Source organism: Cyprinus carpio, unplaced genomic scaffold, assembly GCF_018340385.1.
Source record: "Cyprinus carpio isolate SPL01 unplaced genomic scaffold, ASM1834038v1 S000006483, whole genome shotgun sequence".
NCBI lineage: Eukaryota > Metazoa > Chordata > Actinopteri > Cypriniformes > Cyprinidae > Cyprinus > Cyprinus carpio.
Genome location: NW_024879158.1, coordinates 183,168 through 202,727, shown reverse-complemented (window position 1 = coordinate 202,727; position 19,560 = coordinate 183,168). Strand labels below are relative to the sequence as shown.

The 19,560-nt window shown below is 39.2% G+C and overlaps 1 pseudogene; it reads right to left on the bottom strand.

The window, feature by feature from the left end:
• Positions 1 to 1,345: 1,345 nt before the first annotated feature.
• LOC122143698 overlaps positions 1,346 to 19,560 on the bottom strand; it is a 33,973-nt pseudogene continuing 15,758 nt past the window's right edge.

The window sequence follows — 19,560 nt, the reverse complement described above, 5'->3', positions numbered from 1 at the left end:
CATGTCTTTGGACTGTGGGGGTAAACCAAAATCTGGGGGAAACCCATGCAGACGTCGGGGGAACACACAAGAAACACACAGAACGCCTCCCTGGCTGAGACTCAAACCAGTGGCCTTCTTGCTGGTGAGGCAACAGGCTACCCACAGAGCCACAATGCTACACAAAGAGCATTTTTAACATAAGTGCCCCTCAGAAAAAAAAAAAAAAAAAAAAAAAAAAAAAAAAAAAAAAAACTTTTCATTTGTTTTGATGAAAAACTTTAAACATTAATTTTCACTTTGTCTAAAACAAGCACTGATTGTAATAAGAGTGACAGAATAATGTATATGACAACACACAGACAACACAAAATTGAGATTTTGTTTGGTTTTTGATATTGTAGTTGTGGTGCAGTTAATACACATCAAGAGCCTGTGGTGGGCATGCGGGTGTCTTAAATTGAACAAAATAGTAGCAAATAAAACTCTCAAACATTTGCTTTGGTTTTACCTGAGGGTAAGGCGCGAGAGAGGGTGATATTGGACATGTAAATTTGGGGGTAGCTGTATGGCTCTATTCCACAACCTAGGGAACTGCCTATCTAGGCAGCATTTTAAGTCATCATAGGTGTACTTCCGATGATAAGGCTGTTCCAAAAGCTAGGCAGATTTCTGTTCACTGCCTCCTACGTACCGGGATGTGGAAAAATTCTAAGGCAGCACTGCAAGTATCTTTTGCAGAGAAGGCAATCCCAGAGTAAAATATCCATCCAAGATGGCAGATGAAGCAAAGAAAATGCAGAATATATCATATACAAACTAAAAATGTACCAGTTGTATGCCCCTGTTTTTATTATTATAATTTTTGAGGCATACTTGTTAGCTTAGCAAACAAGGTAACACCAAACTCTTTTGAAATCATTTGTTGTGGCAAGATTTAAGCCCTGTGCACTTTGTAGTAGCTCTAAGGTAGAATGTTCCAATCAATCACTCAAGAAGTTCAGTTTCAGTACGCATGGTAGGATCCCTAGAACAAGGCTCACATAGGTGTTTGAATTAAATAGAGCCTGTTTAATCCAATTGAAACTGGCAATTAATGTTTTCTTCTGTCAAGGTTCTTAGTTACCAAATTTACTTTTGTGTGTGGGGGGGAATATGGGGCATTTCATTTTTTTTTTGGCTTCCCAATTTTTTCAGATCAGTAAAGGTCCAAAACAATGGTGCAGAATGCTGCAGGAAGTTTACCAGCGCAGCACTAGGAATCTTGTCAGCAGCAAGCAGGAGGTAAAACTGGAGCAGGTCCGAGGCAGGAATGGATAGAACATGTGGCATGTTTGAGTGGTTTCAAGAGATCTATCGGTGTGTTTCATTTCTGCTGGGTCCTCTCGATCATGGTCTCCACCACCGTGGTTGTCTCTTCATAGCCCTTAAACTCTTTTGTCAGGTGTGAAGCTTTCTTCTCCACTGACTCCACTACTTCAACCTTCTCATTAAGTCATGGAGTCGGGGGGGATGGAACTGGGCCGATGGCCATGGGTGGAGGGCCTCCAAAGCTGCTGGGATTCATCCGAGGTCTTGCTTTTTGCCGCCACGTTGGGGTGAGGGCTGCTGGGGGCCTGAGAGGAGGTCTGGGGCCTTTGTCATCATGAGGGTCCTGGTGGTGGACTGGGGATCGGTTTCTGGTTCTTTCACCTTTGGATGAGGCCATCCATTTTTGGCCTTTTCCCTCTCCCCATTTTCCACCCTCCTTCCTATAGCCATCATCTTTTCCTGTTTCTGGTTCTGAAGGTGTAGAAACTAGGGTTATGGTGTTGGTCCAGATATGGGGCTTGGACGGTGGTGAGGGTGTACCTCTCCAGTATGGATCATAAGGCATTATGCCATCTTGGATTGTGACATAGACGTGACTGGCAGAAGGGGTAGTCGAAAAGAAGCAGGGTTCAATGTAGCTAGAGTCACCTGTCCCTAGTACATAGCGTCCCTTGGTGAAGAAGTCAGCGATTGGTTCTGGTCTCCTTACCCGCCTCATGCGTCACGTATAATGTTAACAGAGCGTGTCAAAAGGCTTTGCTGATCTGGGCGCCATCAGGCACATCCTCACGAGGAACATGCTCTTGACTTCCCACCCCCTGCTCCTCCATCAACTGTTCTTTCACTTCCTCTTCAAATGCTTCTGCTGGCTTCTTCCTCAAGTCCACTTGCCCTCTTTGGATGTGATCTCTTTCTTTTTAGACACTTTCTTAGCCCAAGTACTTCTGACGAGTTTTTACACTGTTGATATCTTGGATAACTTGGGTGATTCTAAAAAGGCAGATACAGACTGGCTTTAAAGAAATTTGGGTATAATCTTAGGGTCAGGCCTGTTTAATGCAGAATGCTGGTGACAATGCAAAATACTATGGTTGTGTTGTAATTTAAAGAAATTCTTTCCGTAAATACATATGCCAGACTTTACAAATTATGCTCTGGCCAGCTGAGGCATGAAACATACACTAAAAAAATTGTAGCGACAATTTTTTGCAAGCGCAAAAGTAGGCATTGTATTCTGCAGCATGCCCTAAATGTGCAACTATATGGGCCATTCATGTAAACTCTCGACAGCCAGTTTTTGGCACAGATATTTGTAGATAATTCCATAGGTTTATTTAACACGGCATCACAGAGTGGCACACAAGTCATACTCACTAGGACATATGTGCTTGCAATGCCTTGGTGATATAGTCACTTCCTCGAGCTGGCTTTTGTTTTATTTAAGGGGGGGGTTGGTCTCCTCCCTCAGACCGTCCGCCCCATTGACCCGCCCCGCCTGCTATCATTGCAGGTTGGGGGCCCTGTCCCAATTGGCACACTTTTATGTGAACTTGCAGTCTTGTAAAGTTACAATGGCCACCATGAAGACATTGTCCCATTAAGTTCACAGACCATAGGGTGTTCCATTCATCCTTTTAGGTTACAGAATTGATGCTTGTGAGTGCCCCCTTTGCAGCTGCTATGCGCCTTTGATGTGGACCCCAGCTTCTAACTACTACCCACAGTCCAAGTAATCACTACATGTGAACAGTGCGGACTCATCGCAACCAAAGGGTTTGAGAGTACCATTTGGGACAGGGCCTTAGAGGTACAACTCCACACTAAACTGGTAATTCTTTTTGCAAAGGCAAAACTCTAGATCACTCTAGAATAAGACTTCGACAATTTGTTCCAGGAACCTACTGGTACCTAACGTTTCAGCAGGAAATAACTCTGTGTTTACAACCGTTCCAGTACGGCAGCAAATGAGAGCTTCAGAGGAGCAGCTACTAAATGCCGTAGTTAAAAAAAAGTTTGTGAAGTTTCATCAGCTTTAACTCGTTAAAATACATTTAAATGTTTTAAGTTACTTAAATTAAAATTTAAAATAGATGTGTTTTCCATTTACTGTTACCCACAGTCTACAGGAAAAGTATCAGTTTCCAAGCTTTGAACCGACCCTTTTGGATTCACAAGGGATTTCAATTTTTACGAGTCCCTCTCACATCTATAATGGAATATAAGGTGAAGTAACTCACTGAGAAGGGACTATCTGCACCATATGCAGGCCAACAAGTACTGATAGTCTATAGAGTATAACGGCGTTTTAGTGCCACATTAAAAAAAATGAAAAAGTCAAATAATAGAATTGAAAGCTGAACTATTTTTGGAAAATTAACAGTCAAATTACTTAAATTAAAAATTAAGTCCATTACCCGATTAAAGTTATATATATTTTAGAAGTATAGCCTGTATTTGCAAAATACAGAATGGTCCTGATTGGGAGTAGTAATGAGAAATTGGAGCCTGGCAATTTAATTTGAAGATATGTGGGATTATTAGAAATCCTAACATGTGCCATATACTCCGCAGGGGCAGTATGCTTGTAACTAAATGGTGACTTCTTAAGTCTTCAGGTCGCCGGGTGACAGTTGTAGCAATGCCAAACAATCATTGTATGGGTCCAAAATATAGATCTTTTTTTTTTAATAGCCCAAAAATTAGGTATTAAGTAAGATCATGTTGCCTTAGATATTGTCTAATTTCCTACATACATATATTAAATTTTTGAATTAGTAATATGCTTCTAAGGACTTCATTTGGATTACTTTAAAGGCGATTTTCTCAATATTTAGATTTTTTTTGCACCCTTAGATTCCAGATATTCTGATAGTTGTATCTCGACCAAATATTGTCCTATACTAACAAACAAAGCTTATTTATTCAACTTTTCAGATGATGTGTAAATGTCAATTTTAAAAATTTTGTGGTTCAGGGTCACATATATCACGTCTTTGAATGCATTCATATTTGCAGTGCGCCAGCCTACCAACAATTTAAAGTTTTCACGTGATGTCACACCCTTACAGGAATGCCCACATGGAGGGGAAAACAAGGCTTTACTCCACTGACCGCCAGTTATTTTTATGAGGTTTGTATTTAGTAGTAATGTAGTAAGATCAAAAGGCCAAATTCAGTATAAACCTTATTGATGATCATTTTAGAATGTTCCACTGTTTTTTAATTGAAATTATGTTTTATATGTATTGCTAATGGCCAAACCCTGTATTTTGTTTATATAGATTTGTTTTATTCTTTTGAGAGGTGATCTCAATATTTTTGGATTATAACAGATAGAAAATTGAAGGGCTTGTGCTGCAGTTCTATGGATGTTTTGCCCGGCAGGTCTTCGAGCCAGTAACGTGACTGAAAACTGAATCAAGTAGCGATTTTCAAATTCTGTCAGTTTTATAGCGAAATACAAACAACATGTCTTACAATAATGTGATTTTCACTCTCTTAATGTGTGGCGTGACAGATCGCCCCCAGTTTAAGCACATCAACATTCAATCATCTTTTCGATTATGAGACATTCATTTCATTAAATTATATATATATACACACACACACACACACACACACCACACACATATAATTATAGCACAAGAGGAGCAGGCTGGATTGCATATTGTGAAAAAGTTCATTATTTTCCATAATGTAATGATAAAAATTAAACTTTCATATATTTTAGATTCATTGCACACCAACTGAAATATTTCAGGTCTTTTATTGTTTTAAATACTGATGATTTTGGCATACAGCTCATGAAAATCCAAAAATCCTATCTCAAAAAATTAGCATATCATGAAAAGGTTCTCTAAACGAGCTATTAACCTGATCATCTGAATCAACTAATTAACTCTAAACACCTGCAAAAGATTCCTGAGGCTTTTAAAAACTCCCAGCCTGGTTCATTACTCAAAACCGCAATCATGGGTAAGACTGCCGACCTGACTGCTGTCCAGAAGGCCATCATTGACACCCTCAAGCGAGAGGGTAAGACACAGAAAGAAATTTTCTGAACGAATAGGCTGTTCCCAGAGTGCTGTATCAAGGCACCTCAGTGGGAAGTCTGTGAGAATGAAAAAGTGTGGTAAAAAACGCTGCACAACGAGAAGAGGTGACCGGACCCTGAGGAAGATTGTGGAGAAGGACCGATTCCAGACCTTGGGGGACCTGCGGAAGCAGTGAACTGAGTCTGGAGTAGAAACATCCAGAGCCACTGTGCACAGGCGTGTGCTTTTGAACCAGAAACAGCGGCAGAAGCGCCTGACCTGGGCTACAGAGAAGCAGCACTGGACTGTTGCTCAGTGGTCCAAAGTACTTTTTTTCGGATAAAAAGCAAATTTTGCATGTCATTCGGAAATCAAGGTGCCAGAGTCTGGAGGAAGACTGGGGAGAAGGAAATGCCAAAATGCCTGAAGTCCAGTGTCAAGTACCCACAGTCAGTGATGGTCTGGTGGTGCCATGTCAGCTGCTGGTGTTGGTCCACTGTGTTTTATCAAGGGCATGGTCAATGCAGCTAGCTATCAGGAGATTTTGGAGCACTTCATGCTTCCATCTGCTGAAAAGCTTTATGGAGATGAAGATTTCGTTTTTCAGCACGACCTGGCACCTGCTCACAGTGCCAAAACCTCTGGTAAATGGTTTACTGACCATGGTATTACTGTGCTCAATTGGCCTGCCAACTCTCCTGACCTGAACCCCATAGAGAATCTGTGGGATATTGTGAGGGGAAAGTTGAGAGACGCAAGACCCAACACTCTGGATGAGCTTAAGGCCGCTATCGAAGCATCCTGGGCCTCCATAACACCTCAGCAGTGCCACAGGCTGATTGCCTCCATGCCACGCCGCATTGAAGCAGTCATTTCTGCAAAAGGATTCCCGACCAAGTATTGAGTGCATAACTGAACATAATTATTTGGAAGGTTGACTTTTTTTGTATTAAAAACACTTTTCTTTTATTGGTCGGATGAAATATGCTAATTTTTTGAGATAGGTAATTTTGGGTTTTCATGAGCTGTATGCCAAAATCATCAGTATTAAAACAATAAAAGACCTGAAATATTTCAGTTGGTGTGCAATGAATCTAAAATATATGAAAGTTTAATTTTTATCATTACATTATGGAAAATAATGAACTTTTTCACAATATGCTAATTTTTTGAGAAGGACCTGTATAATGAATGCAATTTGAGAAATATTATTTCCAAACTGCGAGTATATGACACATGGTATGATTTCTACTAATAATCCCACATATATTCAAATAAATTACCAGGCCACCCAAAATTTCTCACAGTGCTCCCAATCTGGGCCATTTGGTTTGCACAATATAGGCTACAACATATTACAACTTTAATCTCGTAATTGCTATGATTTAATTCTTGTAATTTTGACTTAATTTTCAAAATATTTCGACTTTTATTCCTGTATTGCTACAATTTTATTCTTGTCATTTTGACTTTATTCTCAAAATATTTAGACTTTGTTCTCGTAATTTCAATTTAATTCTCAGAATATTTCTAATTTATTCTTGTAATTTTGACTAATTTCTGAAATTATTACAACTGTAATTGCCATAATCTTAGATTTTTTTTCTACATGGCACTAAAACATTGCCATAATAACGCCATCATACCACCGTAATATATAGCATGTAAGTCTATAATTTTTTATTATTTTTAGCCTGCCTCATTTCAACAGACGAGGTCTGGCTACATTAGTCCTTTAAAGGGGCTAACAGGATGGAACTGATATTGATGACATAGGGCAAATCTATAATGCAACACCAATATTTACACACCGTCTTTTGTTTTAAAAATTTCATTAGAGAAAGGAAACATTTTAGAAACATATAATGGAATATTTCTTAATGAACTGGCTTTTTTTCTTAGAATGTTAAAAATAGCTCTGGGACATCGCAACATCCACTAACACCAAACAGAGAAATTATTTCAGCTTTATTTACATTCTTATGTTTAATTACTTATTTTTTTTTAGGGACGGTGTGATGTTACAGTCTTTTTTGTTATTTTATCTTACTGTATATATTTAAGCCAACATAAAAAAAAAGACAAATGTACTGGACAAAGTGTAACCTAAATCAACAGTACCATGACCGCAGACATAAAGGTTTGTCATTGTTAACAGGGCCGATGCATGGATCTTAAATGCAATTTTATTATGTTTCTACATTCAAGTAGCTGGAGAGGGTCTAAGTGAGACAGAGTGGGTGTAAATCTTCATTCTGGCCAGCAGGTGCTCGCTGCTGATTTTGTTGCCTGTTAAGGACTATCACAAAGATGCAGTCATGTTACATAATAGCCCACCCCCAGCCCAGACGCTCACCTTTTCCTTTCCTGGTCATGCTAGGACTATGGCTGTATTTATAATTGGTTGTGAGCAGAGTAATGGGTGTCCCAATTATTGCTGAGTTCAATCTGTGATAGTGAAAGGGAGAAAGCAAATTAAGCAGGCATATTAAAGACCCGAGAAAGATTCCAGAGGAAAGAATGGCAAATATTATAAATATAAAAAGCTTTTAAACATTGAGTGTGTTAATGAATGATGTTGGAAAATATTTATGCTTACATATCTGTAAATGATTTAACCACAGTAGATGAAGAAGAAATTGTCAAGAAAGAACAATTAAGCTGGGTTTATTGGGTAAGATGATAATGTAGTTATACTGCCACTGTGTGGCAGCGAGAGTCCTAAACCAAATAAAAATCTGCATGCATTTGCACAAAAAAAAAAAACGATAACAGATGAGGAGGAGAAGACTAAACACTCGTGCCACTGTCTCACCTGTTGTCTTCATTCTCGATGATTCTCTTGTAGCGCTCAAGCTCGTTGTCCAGAGAGGTCTGGTACATGGCCAGCTGTCGACACTTATCAGTGTACTTCTCCAGTGACCTCTCGGCCTCCTCCATCTCCTTCCTGAGGGTCTCGATTTTTTCATTGTACTGCTGGATCTCCTCATCGTAGCTCTCTTGTGTGGTCTTGATGGTTTGTTCCAACACAGAGGTCTAGTAAAACAGATACATTACATTAGAGGTATACATTACAGATCAGTAAGATGTTGTGTGATGTTGCGTTTGAAAGAAGTCTCTTCTGCTCACCAAATGCATTTATTTAATCAGATACACAGTAAAAGCAGTGAAATATCATGACAGTTTCAGACAGGTGTTTTCTATTGTAATATTGTAAACTGTAATTTTTTTCCAGTAATTTATTCAGCATCATTACTGGACAGTCGTCCGTATCATGTGTTCTAATATAACTGATTTGGTGCTCAAGAAACATTCTGATGATTATCAATGTGAAACAGTTTTGTGCTGCTCAAATTGTGGAAACGTGAACATTTTTTTTGTTTTCTCATATCTTTGATTGATAGGAAGTTCAAAGAACAGCATTTTATTTGTAAAATCTTTTTGCAAACATATAAATGATTATTACTGTCACTTTGAACAATATAAATGCATCCTTGCCTGAGATAAAAGTATTAATTTCGCATAGAAAAAAAAAACGTACTGACTTACCAACATTTAAACTATATTTATGTTCTATTTTAACAAGTATAACAATATAATATTGCGCTAATAGTGGACGAATAACATTGAAACTGACCTTTTTAACTTTTTCAGCTGTTACAGAGATAATTGTATTTAGGGTTTTTATATTCAGTATACTATGGGTAATAATTGCATATTGTTTGGCCTATGCCATTAGTAGTAATATTAACTAATCTTAAAGTTACATTGTAAAAACATTGGTTATGCAGTACTACTGTGTTGGATCCTAAACCTCATCTATGATTTGAGGTGAAAATGGAAACCACGGTGTACAAATCGTGTTCAATTTAATTTAACTTTGCGCCCTGTATTGTCTATTACATCCCAGGCTAGTGGACCACTTGTTAGGTTTCACGTCATGCTCAGAACATTTCCTGAACCTGTGGGTATGGGGTTAGTGATCTGCGTCTGAGTGTACGAGCGACACCCACCTCTGTGTTCAGGAGTAGCCGCTGTTTCGTCGGTCTTCTTCTGGCGGCCTGGCGCTGGCAGGTGGCGCTCATTGTTACTCCTCCTCCCGCTGACTGCGCAGCGCTGGAACGCGCCTCTGGAGCCATCAGCCTCGTCCTGTATCCTGTCCAAGGAACGCGCCGGTGAGAATGCTGACATTAGTTCAAAGATTTTTGGCTTGTTATCTCCCGCACACTGAGGCGAACGTTTTTCACCTCTTCTGTCACCGTCACTTCCTGTACACCTTTCAAAGCCAGGCAGAGACTTTTCTAAAAGGGCCTGTGCGACCGGGGTGAAGGTTCGACATGCCCGCGAGTTCTTTATTAAGAAGAATACGTCCAAAAGCACGGACTTGGAACCTCAGTATTCAATGCTATGTTTAAAATTAAAAAGGCAAAAACAATACCGTTTTAAAGCTGACAAAAAACAAACAAACAACCAAACAAAAAAAAAGACATCCAATTGTTAAAATATATTCAGTTTTAAAGGTATGAAAGATTTTTCTTTTCTTTTTTGTTTTTTTTCCTGTTTCTAAAAATAGCTTTTTTAATTTTTCAAATGTGATTTGTTGGAAACCAACTAAAATAATGTACAAGTGTTACTACGTGTCCTCAGTCCAAGATGAACAACTTCTTAGACTCCGCTTTGATCTGGATCTCCATATAATAAAGATACAGTATAGGCTAAATCACAAGTAGCTAATAAAACTGCAGATTCCAGATTTCATTTTCTGTCTAAAGTATTAGCGCAGGTTTTATTGGTTGTGTATGGTATTGACAAGCAAAGAAAATGTCTTTGAAAGATTGAATTTGATAGTTTGTCACCATCAGCACCAATTACCATAGACACTAAGATTGAACAAGACATTACCGTAGAGATTGAATGTCAGAATTTTTGCTATTACTAAGTGTCAGTAATTTTGAACAAACACCTAAAGCATCAAGGCCTGTTCACAGCAAGGACAACAACTAGCCTATAAAGGTAACAATAAAATTTAGTTTTTTTTTTTTAATTGTTCTAACTGTAAGGGAATAGTGCAGCTCACACATGGATTATAATGATAAGCACACAGAGAAATTATATAATTGGAATCACTTTCAGAATTATTATTATTTAAGTATAATGATAAGTTATATGATTGGAATCACGATCTAGGCCGATGAAAGAGGGACCTTTTGACTCGGGCTATAAACCATAGCAGACACATCAATACACTAAAAACCACTCAAACACCTTAGCAACAGACCTACGATGAAAGAGGGACCTTTTTTATAGGGTCATAATGCATAGTTTGTATTCTTTATATATATACTAATACAAGACCGTATAATTGCTTGGTTACTAGCATGCTTCTGATGGTTCTGATGGCTGTACATTGTTGCTAATAAAACCCAAGAAGCAAAGCATACATGAACGCAACAATCTTTCCTCTAGGTTCCTGCAGTACCAAAGTGAAACATGCGCTTCATACAGTGTGTCTGTGAGGAAGAGTGTGAGAAGCCCTGCTGCTCTAGAGCGCACAAGAGCGGCGATACAGGAAGATAAAGAGTGTCATCGCTCAGGGAGACAGATCACTCAGGGCACATTCAGAGCGCCGCGCTAATTTCACTGGCACCGCCGCCGCAGCACAATTCTTATTGCATGTGACACCCAGAGAGTCAGCAAGGGGCCCGAGGCGCTGTGAGCCACAAGGTCACCCTACCTCTGAGACGGACGCGCTCGCCATGAGGGGAATAGTCTGGTTGATCTGGTGCAGGATGTTTAGATACGTCTGGATTTCAGCAAGGTTCTGTGGAGGAAAACAGACATAAGAGACAGAAATCAATGGAGGTGGACGTGACGAGCGCCGGAGACTGCTGAAAGGTCAATTTCATTACAGAGGAGACCTGCACACCAGGAGGATGCTTCCCTTGCTTCACTGTAATTGAGAAAACCCTAAAATGTTGTGCCCTAGTGGACGTGACGACTAAAAATGTTGTGCCCTAAAAAAATGTTGTGCCTTGCTAGTTCAGCGGTTCTGTCCTGGCAGGCTAGATCTTTCATAAAAAAAAAAAAATTATTACTTCACCTTTTTGAGCCTTTTAATCATCTGCAGGTGATTAATATATGAAGTCATGTTAACCACAAAGCAGAGGAACCACGGGACTAATTGTACTAATTCATGCAAATTATCCACTAATTTGAACAAAACATGAAATTGAGATTGAGGTGGAAAACCAGATGATATTCAGTGTTTACAAACCTGAGATTTGGCTTGATTATTGTACAAACTCAGAAAAAAAAGAAAAGATACAAAAACTGACACGGGGATGGTACCCTATCATCACTGCTGGTTAGTAACTGATTACATGTCTTCTGGATTACGCAATCATATTCTAAATAGTGCTTGTAATTATATTATTTTACATTTTAAAATACTCGCAATCAGACTAAAGTTTCTTTTTATTGATTATTTGAATACATATTATTCACACAATAGACACTTCTTCTTTTCATATTTTTAATGATCCTTTCTAAAATATCCTACCACTTTTTTACATTCAGAAAGTCTTCTAGTTTTGTGGACAATCACATAAAGATCAGTCACTAGTCAGCTGGCTATAATTACACATAAATTTGAGATGCCACACAGCATTTGACCACCGGATTTACAAAAATTCAATTTTAAGAAGTGTTTTTCTCAACCTTTCAACACTGCATCAACTACAGTGAACACATTCATTTTTAATTTTATTATCACTCAGTGGGTTATTTAACCATTGTGTCTTTGGAAGGCTTTTTTTCTTGCTGTTTTTCGTTCGAAAACACATTAAAATGCACAAATTAGTTTTTCTTATTTCCATGTAATACAGGGATTCCCCAAACGTTTTTGTCAGCTGAACATATATTTACTTGAATACTCCCTTAAGAAGAAAATAAGTTGCATGTTCACAGTTCTCTGTCATTAGTTAAGTTCACATGGCATGCAAACAAACAAATATTTGCATTAATCTTATTTAGCACACTTTTTTTTTTTTATGATTTATTTTTTGACATTTTCCTTCAAGAATCCCAGATTGGAAAACCTCAAAATAATGTAAAGTTTAATGCATTAAGTTTGTTGGTAAACAATGAATGGAATATATTTTCTTTCTCTTGTATTTTTATATTAATATATTAATGGTATCCTTTATTATAAACCAGTGTGGATAAATGAGTTAGGTCAAAAAAAGTAATCAACTAATACAAAAAGTATATTTCCTAAAATCTGTAATGTAATAGATTGTTACTAACTACAATTTTTGTCACGTAATTTGGAATCTCAGCAATGTGCAACCAGTAATCTGCTCAGCTCTGCCTGTCATAATGTACTAACTACAGTCCTGCAGCGGTGGGAGCCCAACACAACACATTTTGCATGTCTCGTTAATCAAACTCACCTGATTCATAGCGTCACTGTGCCTCCGGAGGAAACAGGGTTGGGAATCATGCTTTAAGATAGGCATGAAATAAGGAACAAAGGTGTACCTTTTGAAATAGTACCACCCTAGTTTTTGTACCTTTTTATTCCTGAGAGTGCACAATTAAAGTTGAATATTATAGGAATGGATCTTATTTTGAACGTTCAGATCAGTAAAGTAGTTGTTTTTGTTGTTAGGGATGTGACGCAAATGTAACGGAACATAAAGTTTTTGCATCCAAACACACTTGCAACATTTTCATTTACTCTTTCTTCATATATGTCAAATTCACCATGCTGTAAACCGCGAAATGATTACAACTGAGCCAGTGCCTTTAGACACGGTATATGCATGACTGCGTAAAAAGCATCTGTTCTCAAGCGCCTCATGAGATGTACTACACATGTACTACACTGTCCTCTCTTTCTCAGAGGCTAACAGTACATCATTACTATTGCAATTGATAGATAAACTGAAGTACTATATATATATATATATATATATCATATATATATATATATATATAATATATATATATATATATATATATATATATTGTACTTCCAACTTAGCATTAGCACTGCTATGTTCCACCCATCAATAATACCAGTAAGACATCAATCACTGCTATAAATGTAAGTGCCAAAAAGCAATATTTGGATGCTGTGTCATATGTACCCCCCACCCCCCCCCCCCACTTTTTTAAAAAATTTTGTTTGTGTGTTGGACAATGTGTGTGGGATGTGTTTTGTGCTTCCGGCTGCTGTTCTCGCTTCTGAAATAATGTACCTGTTGATTAGAAAACTTCTGGCATTCAGATGCTGAATGTGATGTCCAGGCAGTGCTGATTAAACATAAATGCAGGGACCACACAACTAGCCGTCACTGTACGGCTCAGAAAAACACTGCGACATCACAATTTAAAAGATGGTCCAGTTCTGTCCTCTGAGTGAACAGATGTAAGCTCCGCAAAAAAAAAAAAGCACACCACTCTCAACAACAACCATATTACACCATATTTCTGAGAATATTTGAAAAAAATAAGGGAATATGAGGATAATTCATTTAGAAAAAAAAAACGGTCCCACAGTTAGTATGGGGGACCCACTTCTCACTACGCAACTATTAACTAGGGCTTTTTTTCCTCAATAAAGTCATAATTTGCCGCTTATTAATAGTTAGTTATTAAGTTTAGGTAGGGTGTAGAATTAAGGGAATGTAGGAATATGGTCATGCAGAATAAAGCATTAATATGCTACTTTGTAAGTCGGCCTACGTAATAAACAGGCAATATGCTGGTGTAGGATATGCAGGCTAATAAGCAAGTGACTAGTGCAGGGGTCGGCAGCGTTTGCCAACAAGTTTCTGTGCTCCTGAAATCCTGAAAAAAAATGCTGTCAGAATCTATTTGTCTGATACTCAAATATAGGATTTGTAATGAACATTAAAAAATTATTATGTACTGTATAAATACAGCATACATTTAAAAAAAAAAAAAACCTGCTGGGATGAATCGTTGCTGGCACTAAAGAACAAAAAACCTGGCTCGTAAAAGTTAAACAGGGCCATGTTTTACTTTATGATGCCTCATATTGTGCAAGGAGTTAAATCTTTTGTACAAGTTGTAATTGCTGTAGTTTCAATTTGATGTCCTATAAAAGAAGAATCCACACACACTTTAAAACCTCATTAAGAGTGGATTTACCATGGTTTGTCTTTCACTTTCTGCTGCCAACTGACAATTTCGCAGAAGAGCTTTTAAGAAAGTGCAAATAGGAGTTGTGGTCGCCTCTTAGCCTTTTTGGCCTCTCTTTGGTGGCGTTGACGTCATCTTGCAGGAACTGCAGCTGGATTTGGTACTCAAGGTTTTTTCAATAGAACTGTGTCGGCTTTCCTGCAACCATAAGAGCAAAGGACTCAATCCTCATAATCAGTTTTATGTGAGAGACTTTCTCTGGAAAAATGAACAGTGCATTTTCCTTTCTTGGATGCTGTTAGCTCTGTTACATTGCACATTTGAGCAGATAAACAGAAGTGGGTTTTTAAAGCATTGAAGCACTCCAGGGAATGCATTAGAGACGGGCTGATCTTAAACCAAAACATCTCGTACGTGCACAAAAGCAGATGCGTGGCCAGCACATGATGGAAGACTTTTGGTCAGAACATGAGTGCATTTCATTTTCTTGATCTCATTTACAGAAATCCACCAAAACTCAGGGATTAACCTTTAATATTGTGCCAATAACCACATGTTATCTGGGTAGCTATAAGTTTCACTAATACAATACTTCCATTACCGTAGTTTACCTGAGCCCAAAAACAAGAAATAGACCAATAATGAGCAAAAAGGGGTGTATACTAGAGCAAAGAATCGTTTGGATTTGACTGAAAATGCGAGTGTGCTACAAAACAAAGCTGTACCAACACTAAATTTGAGCTTAGCAATTTTGCAAGTCATTCGGCATATGTGGGGGGGGTCTGGCCACATAGAGGCTCATGCAAAAGTTTGGATACTTACAGGTGGGGGGGCAAAAGGCCCTCCAGTAAGTGTAATGCACAAAAAAATTTATAACAAAAATGGTAAGTCACCGGGAGTCCGTGTTAGGGATGATTGATGAGCACTAGCTGGAGTAAATATTGAGTTAAGGGTCCGGAACAAAGACGGTGAAAGCGACGCCCGGGCCTGTGGTTATGTTAAATGAAAAAAGCATCAGCTCCTTTGTGAATTATTTGTGCTGTATAAGAATACGACGAGACGGAGAAAGTTAAGGGTCAGACAAAAGGACAGAGTTGTTTGTACCTTATTGGAGCGTTCCAACAGCGTGTGCCGCAGACTGCTCTTGGATATTCCATCATTCAGGAATATCTGGTAGGACAACAGAGAGTGTTTTCAAGCACAGGGCATGGCATGTTTGGTCAGATGGTTTGTCAGTATCAAAGCTCGTTCTCATCTGGGACCTGTGTGCACTACCACATTCGACAGAAAGCAGAAACCCAGGCAACGATGTTCAGGTCATGAAGACAGGGTTGGCAAACCGGGGGTAGGAGATTTTTTTTTCCTTAGTATGAGCCAACATGTTGATAATGCACTGAGTGCATGATGCTAGTGATCCTAAACCGCATTAGTAAACCATTCACTACCCTATAAATCAGACAAATACTAGGACGGAGATAGGAATAGTGGAAAATCCAACCTCAATCCTAACACATGAGTCCTAATATTTGGATGATGGGAAATGTTTTTTCCTAGGAGACTAAAATGGTGATGCCAGTAGACTCGTCCACATGCCAACCAATGAGGGGATAAACAATAATACGGGTATTTATGGACGTTCTGGGGGTTATCTCCATAAGGGGGGGGCAGGGGGGGGGGGGGGGGGGTCTCACATGTAATATACATCCTGAGGAAAAAACAGACAACCACAAAAAAAAACAAAAACAAAAAAAAACTGTGAGATTTTACGTCCTATTATAACTAAATGTGAGTTTATTTATCTTTCGTGTTCAGTGACTGTGCTTCTTTTAATAATGACAAAGGAGACTAAAACTGTTTATTTCTGACGAAACAAAATCTTAGATGGAGAGACACAAAAAAAAAAGAGAAAAAATGCCCACTGATATGAAAGAAAATAAAGTTTATAAAATGTTAACTGCCTACTTAAACGCCCACCATGTATTTCTGTTTCAGGTTGATTGGAAATCATAATTCCCCATACATTTTAAGTGCTCTGGGCTGACTTGAGACTTTTACATTACGTCATTTAAGAATTGGGTCCATGTGGAAAATTTCTCCTCAATGCCTGTGGAATAACCCGCATCTGTTCCTTGTGTGTTCACTGAGCACCTTTGAGGAAGAACTAATTACAGGGATTCACCAAAAGTGTTTTAGCCAGGTTAGTGGCATCAAATCTTAAAATTCACAGTTTTAAACCGCAGTTCTGTATTTTTGCAGCCAGCGTTACTTAAACAGCTTTTTTTTTCTGTTGTCCTGGTTTAATGGTAGGACTCTATTTCAGGTAACAACCGGCCCCTATACAAAAACCAACAAACCTGTCCTCCAACCAATACAGCCCGTAGATAGGTCTTTTGCCAAAATCCCTGATAATATGACCCATCATAGCATATACTCAGACATTGGGTGCCCCTTTGTTCACTAGTTCACGCTACGATAGGTATTAGCTTAGAGTATGGAATGCATATTTGGCGTGCTTGTCCGGGGAAGGGCGTTCCGAGCTCGGGAATGGCCCAAACCTAGAGTACCCCCCCCTCATCCCCGTTTATTTGTACAAGTGAACTTGAAGTGAAGGATTTGGAGTGGCGGAGGGATGCTGATAACCGTTAATGGATAGAGAAGGGGGTAAGGTCGTGTTATTCATAACTGTGGTATTGATTACTTGATTGTTGGGAGTCCACTGGTGTTGGTTAGGCTAATTAATCTGCCGCCCATCCTCCCCGAACCTTGTTAATAAAACAGTCATTAGACACAGGCGAAGACGTTTTTTTCATAGTTAATGATTTGTACTCTTTTATATTGCATATACAAATTTGCGTTTCGTGTAGCTCAGTTGGTAGTAAGTGGTTTGCGTTATAACGATGATAATGTAATCATGTGACGCATGGGAATTGTTCGATCCCATCAGAATTCACGTGCTCATAATAGTATATGCAACTGATAAATACACATGATTTTTGCATGATTTTCTGTGAGTGTTAGGTTTCCGAGGGATGGGTTAGGGGGTGGGTCCATATCAAACGAATTATAGCCACCTAGTAAAATATGTACAAATTACCGTGAGGATCGGTGTCAAAAGTCCACACCATTACATTTGAAATACACGCGCATTTTGATTGGTAATGACAGATTATCAGTCGTCATTTTTCATGACGACAGACGCAACACGACTATGTGTCCATGATTTTTACGTAACCCGCTAGGCGATTAACTTTTAAAACGTAAATTTAGGGTCGTATAAGGTGCATGCACAAATGACCCTATATGGTTTTTTTTTTGTTGGAGGACAGGCTCCCCTATACAGTAATTAAACCCTCTTTAACATGTAACATGTCCATCAGACACGCCTTTCATGCTTGGAAAAAATATTTCGCTGTACTTAAATGTTCTTTAGGTTTAATCCTATTATTAAGAATCCGTTAAGTCAATCAACCACAAAGCAGCCTAACTTCTTTCTGTTAAAGCCATTTTCTAACCCCTGTTGTACTCATCCATTCATGCCTTTCGTGCGTCTTTTGTCTCCCTCTCCCGCTTAGCTCGTGGGTGGATCCGAACAGCAGTTCCCTGATTCGCTTGTCTGTTGACGCTGATCGTCTCTCGCTGAAGGCCTAGCTCTCCAGCCCTGCACGCCTCCTCCCTCGCGCTGTGAAGATTCTCTTCCAGCTGTTTTGGCGGAACCACAGCGTTTCTCTGCTTCCATCACTCCAAGAGGGTGAGCTGCCGGTTTATGTAAGACCGCTCAACAGCGGCTGTTTTCATCTCCTGTAGGCTTTGTCCCATCCCTTTGCCTTTTTGTCTGTTTAGGCCTGCCCCTGCCGTATTCTACTCCGTCATCTGGTCTGCTGGGCCTCCGGTCTAGACATCAGTGTGTTCGTACTTCTGCTTGCCGCACCTCATTTGCCGTTAGCTGGTTCTTGAAACATACTGTCTTGGTGTGTGCATAGTTTTTCCACCGTCCGCACATTTTTGAAACTTGGGTAGGTCTTTAGATGTGGCCCGCTCATCACCATTTAATGTGGTTAGAACTGTGGTGTTACCTCACCCTCTGCTTGGTCTTCATGCTTATACTACACCCTGCCCATTTGGTCAACACTGGGGTACAATAGCTAAAAAACTCACTTTCATCCTGGTGTTTTCCACTGATATCTTTCTATGGTTCTTCCAGTAGAGGCCCGTGCACAAGGCCACCATTGTTGAGGGCTGTTTGTTGTGTTGAATGAGCTTTTGAGATCTGCTTTTTTGTTTCCCAGATCAGCCGCTCTGTCTGTGATCACAATGATGCGCTTCCACGGCTTTCCTGTTCGACAATGAAAAAATTGCGTGGCGTGCTGTTTCCGCTCACTACTCTCGAGCTGCAAGTCTGGGAAAGGACGCATAACGCACAAATGCCACGTACTACTGTTAAGTGTCAATGTAAATAAAGCCACTGATGCAGACTATACTGATCACCATCTTTTGTGTGGCTATTCATGGAATATCACACGTTTGTGCATGGGAATAGGGTATATAATTCTTATCTAAAAAAACGATTTTCGTTTCAAGAAATCCTGTATGTTCACACTTAACATTAGGTGGCCTTAAACTACTATGTCCGGACATTAAGAGGTTGGGGATACAAAATCTGTTCAATGCATTCAGAGTTGTTTTACCACATTTAAGAGTTTTGCATTCTCATAGCTTGAGCATGGTACCAGTTTCGCAAAAAATAATTTTGGACGGATATGCACGAGTATTTCTGGGTGCCAAAAAAATCTTACTTCCGGGTTTGTACACCAGTTTCGGAGAGTCTTCATACACTAGTACGAGGGGAACTCCTTAGAATGGGCATTTTCTTTCCTTCCAGAAAACCACGCCCGTCGTAAAAAGCACGCATCACCCAGAGCGAGAGCGAGATCACAGCAAACACCATCAACATGCTTCATCTGGTGGCGCGGCGCATGGTATCTTGCTGTGGAAGAAGTCTCTCAAAGAAATGTTTTTTTGGTTGTAAGGGAAATATAACTTTGTTCAGCTTCCTAAAGGACCCAGTGTT